The 11585-nt window shown below is 45.6% G+C and overlaps 1 non-coding gene across 1 annotated transcript; it reads left to right on the forward strand.

Annotated features, from left to right (window-relative positions):
• The first annotated feature begins 995 nt into the window (after positions 1-995).
• On the forward strand, positions 996-1070 carry Trnat-ugu (transfer RNA threonine (anticodon UGU)). The gene has a single exon. It is a non-coding gene; the product is annotated as a tRNA-Thr (tRNA).
• Positions 1071-11585: the final 10515 nt, after the last annotated feature.

The raw sequence follows: 11585 nt of genomic DNA on the forward strand, positions 1-11585 counted from the left end.
CGCGCCGGCCCCGGATCGAATCCGCCCGGCGGATTAACGACGAGGGCCCATGTGCCGGCCAGCCTGGATGTGGTTTTTAGGCGGTTTTCCACATCCCGCTAGGCGAATACCGGTCTGGTCCCCACGTTCCACCTCAGTTACATGGCTCGCAGACATCCGAACACTTTCGCACTATTCCATGGCTTACACTCGACGCAGACAGTTGAGGTACACTAATTCCGTCCCGGGGGGTACGGGGTGGCGGCAGGAAGGGCATCCGGCGATCCCTTAAAATATTAACATGCCAAATCCGATTAACGATGGCTGACCCTGCGTAACTGCGGGACAAGGCTAAAGCGATAGCGATAGAATGTTCGGCCATGTCCGAAAGAAAAGATGCCATTTGTGCAGCTCTCTAGAAGGAAATTACAATTAAATCAATACCATTAGCTGCTGACGGGAGTAGATATACATCAACGGGCACAGTTGAAAATGTGTGCCCCAACCGGGACTCGAAACCAGGATCTCTTGCTTACATGGCAGACGCTCTATCCATCTGAGCCACCGGGGGCACGGAGGATAGTGCGACTGCAGGGACTTATCGCCGGCACGCTCCCCGTGAGACCCATATTCTCAACTTATAGTCCACACACTACATTCGTAGTGCCCCTGCCATTATACCCATTACTCGCGGCAGACAATCCACCGAGTCCCGTAAGAGTTAAGGCAATTCGTGTGCATCCGCACTGAAGAAAGTCATCAGCCGGTTAGCCTTAACGATATGAAGATAGCATCTGTTCTTTCGGACATGTTAAGGGTAACTGGCGATGACCTTCTTCAGTGCGGATGCACACGAATTGCCTGAACTCTTACAGGACTATGTGGATTGTCTGCCGCGAGTAATGGATGTAAATGGCAGGGGCACTACGAATGTAGTGTGTGGACTATAAGTTGAGAATATGGGTCTCACGGGGAGCGTGCCGGCGATAAGTCCCTGCAGTCGCACTATCCTCTGTGCCCCCGGTGGCTCAGATGGATAGAGCGCCTGCCATGTAAGCAAGAGATCCCGGGTTCGAGTCCCGGTTGGGGCACACATTTTCAAATGTCCCCGTTGATGTATATCAACGCCCGTCAGCAGTTAATGGTATTGATTTAATTGTAACTTCACTCTCATTCGAGGTGATCTACGAATCGCAATCAAACATTCGCTGCTCAACTGGACGTCTCTGTTGGTAATGCTGACACACTCGTCCACCGGTTGGGTTATTCAAAGCTGTGTGCCCGCTGCTTTCCTCGCCACTTAACAGAATATCATAAACAGCAACGAAGAACAAACTGTTTGGAATTAGTTGCTCGTTGCGAGACTGACCGTGAACATTTTTGGTTGGACTTCGTCACAGCCGATGAGACAATAGCTTATCACTTCGAACCGGAAACAAAACGACAATCCATGGAGTGGTGACACATCACATCTCCTCAAAAGGGAAAGTTCGAAGCCGCACCATCAACCGGTAAAGTCATAGTAACCGTCTTTTAGGACCCTGAAGGGGTTATTCTGTTTCATGTCCTCCCTCATGGCGCAAAGTCAACTCCGAAGTGTGTTGTACCACTGTCAAGAAATTGAAGAAACGACTCCAGCATTTTCGTCGCCACAAAAATGCAAACGAATTTTCTCTTCTCCGTGACAAGTCAAGGTCTCAGACAAGTTTGTGCACCCGAGAGGAGCTCCTAAAACTTCATTGCAATGTTCTTCCTCATCCACCCTACAGCCTTGATCTCGCGCCTTCCAACTTCCTTCTGTGTGGCCCTATGAAGGATGCACTCAGCAGAAAACAGTTAGTGGATGACGGAGAGATTATTGATACAGCAAAACGTTGGCGTCGACGTCGACCAGTAGAGTCGTGCCATGCGAACTTACAGGCCCTCCCAGTAAACATATCACATTGAACGGAGATTATGTTGAAAAATGAAGTTTTGTAACTAAAAGAGTGAGGAATAAAATAGTGTATCGATATCCTGAATGAAACCAACAAGCTTTCAGGGGGGAAAAATGTGTTGCATTACCTATCTAACGGCCCTCGAAGGACGTTGTATCCTCCGAGCGGATGCTGAAACGAGTATGTTATTTGACCAAAGGTTTGCTAAGTTTTACCGGTTTCTAATAAGTGCGGCCCGCTGCGGTGGCCGAGCGGTTCTAGGCGCTTCAGTCGGGAACCGCGCTGCTGCTACGGTCGCAGGTTCGAATCCTGCCTCGGGCATGGATGTGTGCGATGTCCTTACGTTAGTTAGGTTTAGTAGTTCTAAGCCTAGGGGACTGATGACCTCAGATGTTAAGTCCCATAGTGGTTAGAGCCATTTGAACCATTTTTTTGCAATCTGAGTTTATTCACTCGAAAATTTCTAGGGCAGCTGGTGTTTGTCAAAATAGATAATTTTACAGGTGTATTTTCAGCACTCCGATCCAGATCTTAGCGAAAAGTAATTTTCTTGAATTTATTTCAAGCTATGACGAAGTAAGTAACTTTTTTTAAAGTTCACCGTAGAAACATTGGTGGGCAGTAGTTGGTGTCGAAATACTGGAAGGTCATGTGACCCTCTACTGCTGACAAGTCATCGGAGTGGTGTGGCGTGCCAGTCGATTGTGTGGAATCGGGACAGAAAGATGGTCAACGTCGAGACATGGCAGAATGTCAAAAAAAGGAGCTGTCTTGTTTTTTACATTTCCATGAGCCCACGTTGCGTGAAATTCCTTCCCTTCGCAGATTTCACTCGGAAACTGGTGCGATGAGCATTTGCAGTCGGCTAACTCGAGAAAGCTCATTGCTAAGCGGTACACATAATGCTGCACGTCTTCGATGGGCCACACAACACAGAAAACGCAGTAGCTGACTGGAAGCGTGTGGAATAGTCTCACGACTCGCAGATTTTGCCTCTTTCCAAATTATACAAGGAGCAGTGTACACAGAAGGTATTGTGTATAGGAAGTGTAGTTTAGAGTGGCGGTGGTTGTTGATGTTTTTGTGATACTATGATTCGGAGGACCCACTCATCCCGGTTACTGCTAACATGAACCAGAGTATTGAGAAGCTGTTGCCCTTCCTTCTGCATCTCCATGCTGAGTGTGCTGTGAGCACTCTCGGTTCCGAGATCAGTTGTGTTCACATGGCTGCCGTCATACGCTACTGGTTTGACAAGAGTTTTAGAAATCCTGTTGCATCCCGACAGGGCCGTTGAATTATCAGATCCTAACCCATAGGAAATATTTAGCATTTATTACTACATTACGGTTACATTGTTGTCCTCTTGTTGTTAGTTGAGAAGCAACTTCCTGAAGCACACGTTTCGTGAGTTTAAATTCCTGTTTCTTTCTGCTTACGATTTATGAGGTTACTGAAACGTCCCCATTGGAAAATTATAAATTATTGTGCTGGTAAACCTCTTACGTTATTTGATTTTCAAACAGGTGAGCAAAACTGAACGTGCTCAGACATTTCTGTCTTTACTTATTCTGATAATCAATAAACTGATACACAATATTTTTAGCGCAACGCAATCTGACTTTCAATAATGCCTACAAAAGAATGGCCCTGACTGACAATAACCTATACCTTGGTTATCACTGTTAGCATTCAACCGCTATTCTTATACATGTATTTTAACATGTATAAGAATCGCGGTTGAATGCTAACAGTGATAACCAGCATAACGACAGCTGCTACCTCGACTCCATAATGGATTATATTAAACCTATACCTTTCATGAATCACCTCACAAAAGTCTTCGTTACTCAAACTACTGCAATACAGCAAGCGCCAATACTGCCAGCTAAATAAAAGATTCTAACTACTGATCGGCATAGATGGCAAATGAAAGATTTTGATGGAGAGCAATCAATGTATTTACCTTAATAATATTCAAAACTGATATATATATATATATATATATATATATATATATATATATATATATATATATATATATATATATATATATATCGGTTCATGATATCCAGTATTACAAATTTACTGTCTCTGATGGACACACGTCCCGATCATCCGATCTCAAAACTCCGCCATCTCACCTCCAACTGCGCAACGCTACGCGCTGTTCACATCCAACTACCCAACACTACAACAGCGAATATTCCAACAATGCCAACTAGCCACAGACTGCACACAGCACAGTCAGTGATTGTCATACAGAGCGCTACATGGCCTTACCAACATAAAAACCTAAACACCATACTTGAAGTATTTGTGCGTATGTGTCGACCTGGATTTGTAGTTAGTTGGTCTGCGTGTCTAGGATGTCCGATATTTTAGTCACGTAACCTGTGCTCCAAAATTTGTTTCTCACATGACAAAAAGAGAATAACGAAGTGTTGACGGAGAAATAACACAGCCAACGGGTCGCAAATAATTTTTAATACACTGACCTAGGTTTCGACACCTCTAACGATGTCTTCTTCAGAACGAAATTTTAACAACCGTAAAGTCAAATGGCGAGCTGGCGAAAATCAAAATTACGGGCAGCAATGCTGAAGTCAAAAATTAAAAATGTTCCAGCATTTGGTACGTATACCTTGTAATGGACAACAGCAGACACATAACGATCATATTTTTTTCTTTCCTTAAGGTTCTCGTAGGAGGCGCAAACACGCTTCGTTCTGTCCTCCTGCTCATGTCGTGTGATTTCACGGACCGGCAGTTGTAATTCATTGGAATGCACGACACTGCCCAGCAAAGCCAGGAAGCGGAGCCTGCTGCAAGCGACAACAAACGAGCCCAGCGCTGGGCTGCCGACCAGATACGAGGACGCGGAACGGACTGGAGCGAAGCGGCCAGGGCCGCAGCCGGCGGCGCGCGGCCGTTAATTGCGAGCAGAAGGCCGGCAGCGCGTGCGCGTGCGTGTGTGTGCGTGCGTGTGTGTGCGAGCGAGCGCGTCCTGCGTGGGGCCGCCGCCAGCGCCGCAGACCTCTCGCCTCCAGCCGGCAGCCTCGCAGGCGCGTCGCCGCTTAATGACACCGCGGTGGGCCGTTCAATGCCGAGTTATAAGGGCGCGCGCCACAATTGCGTCCGCTATGGCCGCCGCGGGCCCCGTTACCGCAGTAATGCATTGAATTAGACCGTAATACAAGCGGCGCGCCGCCGCCGTTACGTTTCTTCCGCGACGCCGAGGGCGCACCGCGTCGCGACGCGCCGCCCTGGGAGTTGCCTGCTCGGCTCCGCGACGCGGAAAAAGGCTGGCGTCTGGCGGCCGAGCTACGCACAATACCGGCGGCTGCACCGTGCACTGTGCACACTAATACCGAAGTTGAGCTTCGCTGCGGGAGGCATCTTTACTTTATAGATGGCCAGCCAATTGTTTTGTAAGTGGAGGCCGACTGAAACTGAAAATTCCCGGCAGATTAAAACCGTGTTCCGGACCGAGATTCGAACCTGGGACCCTCGCCTTTTGCGGACAGGGCCACAGCCAATTGAGCTATCAAGTAAGTCGACTGACGGGACGTCATCACAGCGTCACTTCGCCAGTACATCTCTCTTCCAAACATCACAGTAGCTCTCCCGCATAATTTGCAGAAGTAGCAATCAAGATAGCGCGAAGACACGGCTAGCCGCAGCCTAGGGGACTGTTTCGAAAATGAATTTCCACTTTCTGGCGGAGTGCGCACTGATTTGGCAGATTAAAACTGTATGCCGGACGGGGACTCGAACTTGGAACCTTCCCATGTTGCAGGCAAGCACCATACTCACGTTCTTTTTTTTATGAAAAATGAATGGCACGACTACTCGATCCACCGACTACCAGTACTGAAAAAAAGAATGTAATTAAAAAAAAGGTGCGGCTGGTCCCGGCGGAAGTTCGAGTCGTCCCTCGGGCATGGGTGTGTGTGTTTGTCCTTAGGTTAATTTAGGTTAAGTAGTGTGTCAGCTTAGGGACTGATGACCTTAGCAGTTAAGTCCCATAAGATTTCACAAACATCTGAACATTTAAAAAAAAAAAAAGGATGAGCTGGACTCGATCCAGAAGTCTACCGAGTACTGATTTGGTTGGAACACAGAAGGGAATATAAACTTTATTTCCAAGGAAACACAGCAGATGAGCAGGTAACGTCAGAAAATGCAAATGGGGGAATCTGACCGTTCTTTATAAATGGACAGAAGGTGGAAATAATGGAAGGTTTGGAGGTGAGTCCGTGTGGGACGCGTGTCTGGCTCCTCGATATATACATATATATATAACTACAATCTAACTTCTACACCATTTCAGTGCAGGAATGTGTTCATTGTAAATAAGTATTGTAGTTGCACGTTTATTACCTTGTAAATAAATAAAAATTTTTTTATTTTAGATTCGGTGCATTAGTATTTGTAAAATGACTCTTCCATATAGTGTTCATAAAAAAATGACGATCATTCCACTTGGGACCTGCGCAATGGTACATTAGCTTATTTGTTTTAGTTGTAAATATTTGTCATGTATTGTTATTTTTCTGACAAGTTCTACATCCTAGAGGACCTCCTCACAATGGATCAATTGGAATGAAAGTAAATCTAATCTAATCTAAAAAGGGCGCACGAGGGGGGAAGGGGCGGAGTGGGCAAAGAAAGAGACAGTCAAGGACAATTCTAACCACGAAATTCCGTGGTGACTGAGCTATCCCAACACGAATGACGACCCGCCCTTACCGGCTCACTTCTGTCAGTACTTTATCGTCTACCTCCCAAATTTAACAGAAATTCTCACCCATAACTTATTTTCAGGAATGCTTGCCGCACTAGGGAAGATGGAGAACTTCTGCGGGCAGATGAGGTGCTGGCGGAAGCGACGCTGTGACGACGGGTCATCAGTTGTCAGTTGTGGTTCAGTACGTCAGTTGGTAGAATATTTGTCCTCGAAAGGCAAAAGTCCAGGGTTCGAGTCCAACTCCAGCACACAGTTTCAGCCTGCCAGGTTTCAAGTCAGTGCACACTGTGCTGCACAGTGAAAGTTCGTTTTGATTAGTATTACATATTAATTGACAACTCATGCGTTGGAACTTGGTGCGTCCACTCGGATCTCGGAACTTCAGAGGAGACTCTCCACCGTTGCCAGTGCGCCACAAAAGAGAGTAAGTTTGAAACATTCCTTCCATCTCGTCGTCGGAGCTTTCGTGGAATCGCAGGGTGCGTTTACTCGTGGCCACGTACTATTTATTGCCTATGGGCGCACTGTGAGACAAATTATGCGACACACTGCACCACAGATTTTTTTTTTTTTTGAAACGTTTGTCGGCGACCTTGATCGTAACAAACCCTGGACTGCCAATGCATTCTGACATCGTTAATCTTAGAATTAACAGACTTCCTTCAAAACAACCTCATCTTGCACTTGCAAACAGACTCACTAGGGGTTAACATCAACAATTCCTTATGGAAGAGCAGAAAGTCCACATTTTAAATGGGGGATGCTGTCCTCACCTGTATGCAACTGCGGCGTATCGAAGCACACAGTCCAACATATCAAGGAGGAATGCAGCACCAGGACATACAGAGGAGGCTGTAGCAATCAAACGACAGAACCAGTTGAACTTTAGTTTCAATTTTTGATTACCGCGACCAGTTTCGACCTCGAAGTCCACTTTCTAGTCGTTACGTATCTGTCGTGTACTGTCCATATACTATCCGTGTGCTGTCTTATACTGTGTGTGTGCTGTGCGTGCTATATAACGTCTGAGTACGATCAGCGCATTGTGTACTGTCTGCGTACTGTGTACTGTCTGCGGACTGTTTGCAGACTGTGTACTGTCTGTCTACTGTGTAATGTATGTGTACTGCTGCGTACTGTCTGTATACTGTGTACTGTCTGTCTACTGTGTAATGTCTGTGTACTGCTGCGTACTGTCTGTATACTGTGTACTGTCTGTCTACGGTGTAATGTCTGTGTACTGCTGCGTACTGTCTGTATACTGTGTACTGTCTGTCTACTGTGTAATGTCTGTGTACTGCTGCGTACTGTCTGTATACTGTGTACTGTCTGTCTACTGTGTAATGTCTGTGTACTGCTGCGTACTGTCTGTATACTGTGTACTGTCTGTCTACTGTGTAATGTCTGTGTACTGCTGCGTACTGTCTGTATACTGTGTACTGTCTGTCTACTGTGTAATGTCTGTGTACTGCTGCGTACTGTCTGTATACTGTGTACTGTCTGTCTACTGTGTAATGTCTGTGTACTGCTGCGTACTGTCTGTATACTGTGTACTGTCTGTCTACTGTGTAATGTCTGTGTACTGCTGCGTACTGTCTGTATACTGTGTACTGTCTGTCTACTGTGTAATGTCTGTGTACTGCTGCGTACTGTCTGTATACTGTGTACTGTCTGTCTACTGTGTAATGTCTGTGTACTGCTGCGTACTGTCTGTATACTGTGTACTGTCTGTCTACTGTGTAATGTCTGTGTACTGCTGCGTACTGTCTGTATACTGTGTACTGTCTGTCTACGGTGTAATGTCTGTGTACTGCTGCGTACTGTCTGTATACTGTGTACTGTCTGTCTACTGTGTAATGTCTGTGTACTGCTGCGTACTGTCTGTATACTGTGTACTGTCTCTCTACTGTGTAATGTCTGTGTACTGCTGCGTACTGTCTGTATACTGTGTACTGTCTCTCTACTGTGTAATGTCTGTGTACTGCTGCGTACTGTCTGTATACTGTGTACTGTCTGTCTACTGTGTAATGTCTGTGTACTGCTGCGTACTGTCTGTATACTGTGTACTGTCTGTCTACTGTGTAATGTCTGTGTACTGCTGCGTACTGTCTGTATACTGTGTACTGTCTGTCTACTGTGTAATGTCTGTGTACTGCTGCGTACTGTCTGTATACTGTGTACTGTCTGTCTACTGTGTAATGTCTGTGTACTGCTGCGTACTGTCTGTATACTGTGTACTGTCTGTCTACTGTGTAATGTCTGTGTACTGCTGCGTACTGTCTGTATACTGTGTACTGTCTGTCTACTGTGTAATGTCTGTGTACTGCTGCGTACTGTCTGTATACTGTGTACTGTCTGTCTACTGTGTAATGTCTGTGTACTGCTGCGTACTGTCTGTATACTGTGTACTGTCTGTCTACGGTGTAATGTCTGTGTACTGCTGCGTACTGTCTGTATACTGTGTACTGTCTGTCTACTGTGTAATGTCTGTGTACTGCTGCGTACTGTCTGTATACTGTGTACTGTCTGTCTACTGTGTAATGTCTGTGTACTGCTGCGTACTGTCTGTATACTGTGTACTGTCTGTCTACTGTGTAATGTCTGTGTACTGCTGCGTACTGTCTGTATACTGTGTACTGTCTGTCTACGGTGTAATGTCTGTGTACTGCTGCGTACTGTCTGTATACTGTGTACTGTCTGTCTACTGTGTAATGTCTGTGTACTGCTGCGTACTGTCTGTATACTGTGTACTGTCTGTCTACTGTGTAATGTCTGTGTACTGCTGCGTACTGTCTGTATACTGTGTACTGTCTGTCTACTGTGTAATGTCTGTGTACTGCTGCGTACTGTCTGTATACTGTGTACTGTCTGTCTACTGTGTAATGTCTGTGTACTGCTGCGTACTGTCTGTATACTGTGTACTGTCTGTCTACTGTGTAATGTCTGTGTACTGCTGCGTACTGTCTGTATACTGTGTACTGTCTGTCTACTGTGTAATGTCTGTGTACTGCTGCGTACTGTCTGTATACTGTGTACTGTCTCTCTACTGTGTAATGTCTGTGTACTGCTGCGTACTGTCTGTATACTGTGTACTGTCTGTCTACTGTGTAATGTCTGTGTACTGCTGCGTACTGTCTGTATACTGTGTACTGTCTGTCTACTGTGTAATGTCTGTGTACTGCTGCGTACTGTCTGTATACTGTGTACTGTCTGTCTACTGTGTAATGTCTGTGTACTGCTGCGTACTGTCTGTATACTGTGTACTGTCTGTCTACTGTGTAATGTCTGTGTACTGCTGCGTACTGTCTGTATACTGTGTACTGTCTGTCTACTGTGTAATGTCTGTGTACTGCTGCGTACTGTCTGTATACTGTGTACTGTCTGTCTACTGTGTAATGTCTGTGTACTGCTGCGTACTGTCTGTATACTGTGTACTGTCTGTCTACTGTGTAATGTCTGTGTACTGCTGCGTACTGTCTGTATACTGTGTACTGTCTGTCTACGGTGTAATGTCTGTGTACTGCTGCGTACTGTCTGTATACTGTGTACTGTCTGTCTACGGTGTAATGTCTGTGTACTGCTGCGTACTGTCTGTATACTGTGTACTGTCTGTCTACTGTGTAATGTCTGTGTACTGCTGCGTACTGTCTGTATACTGTGTACTGTCTGTCTACTGTGTAATGTCTGTGTACTGCTGCGTACTGTCTGTATACTGTGTACTGTCTGTCTACTGTGTAATGTCTGTGTACTGCTGCGTACTGTCTGTATACTGTGTACTGTCTGTCTACGGTGTAATGTCTGTGTACTGCTGCGTACTGTCTGTATACTGTGTACTGTCTGTCTATTGTGTAATGTCTGTGTACTGCTGCGTACTGTCTGTATACTGTGTACTGCCTGTGTTGTGTGTACGTACTCGCTTCATACTACCTATTGCCTGTGTTGTTCGTGAAATCTTATGGGACTTAACTGCTAAGGTCATCAGTCCCTAAGCTTACATACTACTTAACCTAAATTATCCTAAGGACAAACACACACACTCATGCCCGAGGGAGGACTTGAACCTCCGCCGGGATCAGCCGCACAGTCCATGACTGCAGCGCCGAGACGGCTCGTCTAATCCCGCGCGGCTATTGCCTGTGTACTGTCTCTGTACTTTTCTGTCTGCTGTCTGTGTTCTGTCCGCGTATTGTCTGTGTACTGTGTACTGTCTCGTACTGTATACTGTTTGTGTACTTTCTGTGTACTATCTGTGTACTGTCTGCATACTGTGTGCTTGCTTACGACAGACACGTAACGGCTGGTAAAGGTCTTCGTGGCCTAAACCAGCCGTGGTAATCAAAAATAGAAAGTAAAGAGCAACTGGTACTGTCATTTGATCCCAAATAATAATGCAGTTGCAGAACTTGCACAACCATCTTTCAGATGGCGCCGAAGAAATTAGATTTAAAATTGTTACTTATTCTATACCACTAACAAACACCATGTATAAGATCCACAGTATATTGTGAGATACACACTCTGTCCAAAAACTTCCGAGACTGATATTATTGTTTTAGCGTATAAGCGACTTCAGAGCAATGCATCTCTAACAGCTTTAAATGTATCCAACTAGACAGTTATGAGCAGGCAGTGTAAGGGATTGGACGTGAAACCACAGTATGTCGACTTTATGCAATCTCAGTTACAGGTTACTCATTGAATTACTAATATTTTATTAAAAAACTTACTACAAAACTTCTACACACGAAGGAAGGCGGAAAACATACGAGATATTAGATACGTAACATTCCGACGACTATTTTCATAAGACACTCAGGACATCAGGTAAGTGGGAAAAGTACTCCGCGAACAGTCAGTACACTACCACCGCCGGCTGTTGTGGCCGAGTGGTTCTAGGCGCTTCAGTCCGGAACCGCGCG

Source organism: Schistocerca cancellata, chromosome 3 (assembly GCF_023864275.1).
Source record: "Schistocerca cancellata isolate TAMUIC-IGC-003103 chromosome 3, iqSchCanc2.1, whole genome shotgun sequence".
Lineage (NCBI taxonomy): Eukaryota > Metazoa > Arthropoda > Insecta > Orthoptera > Acrididae > Schistocerca > Schistocerca cancellata.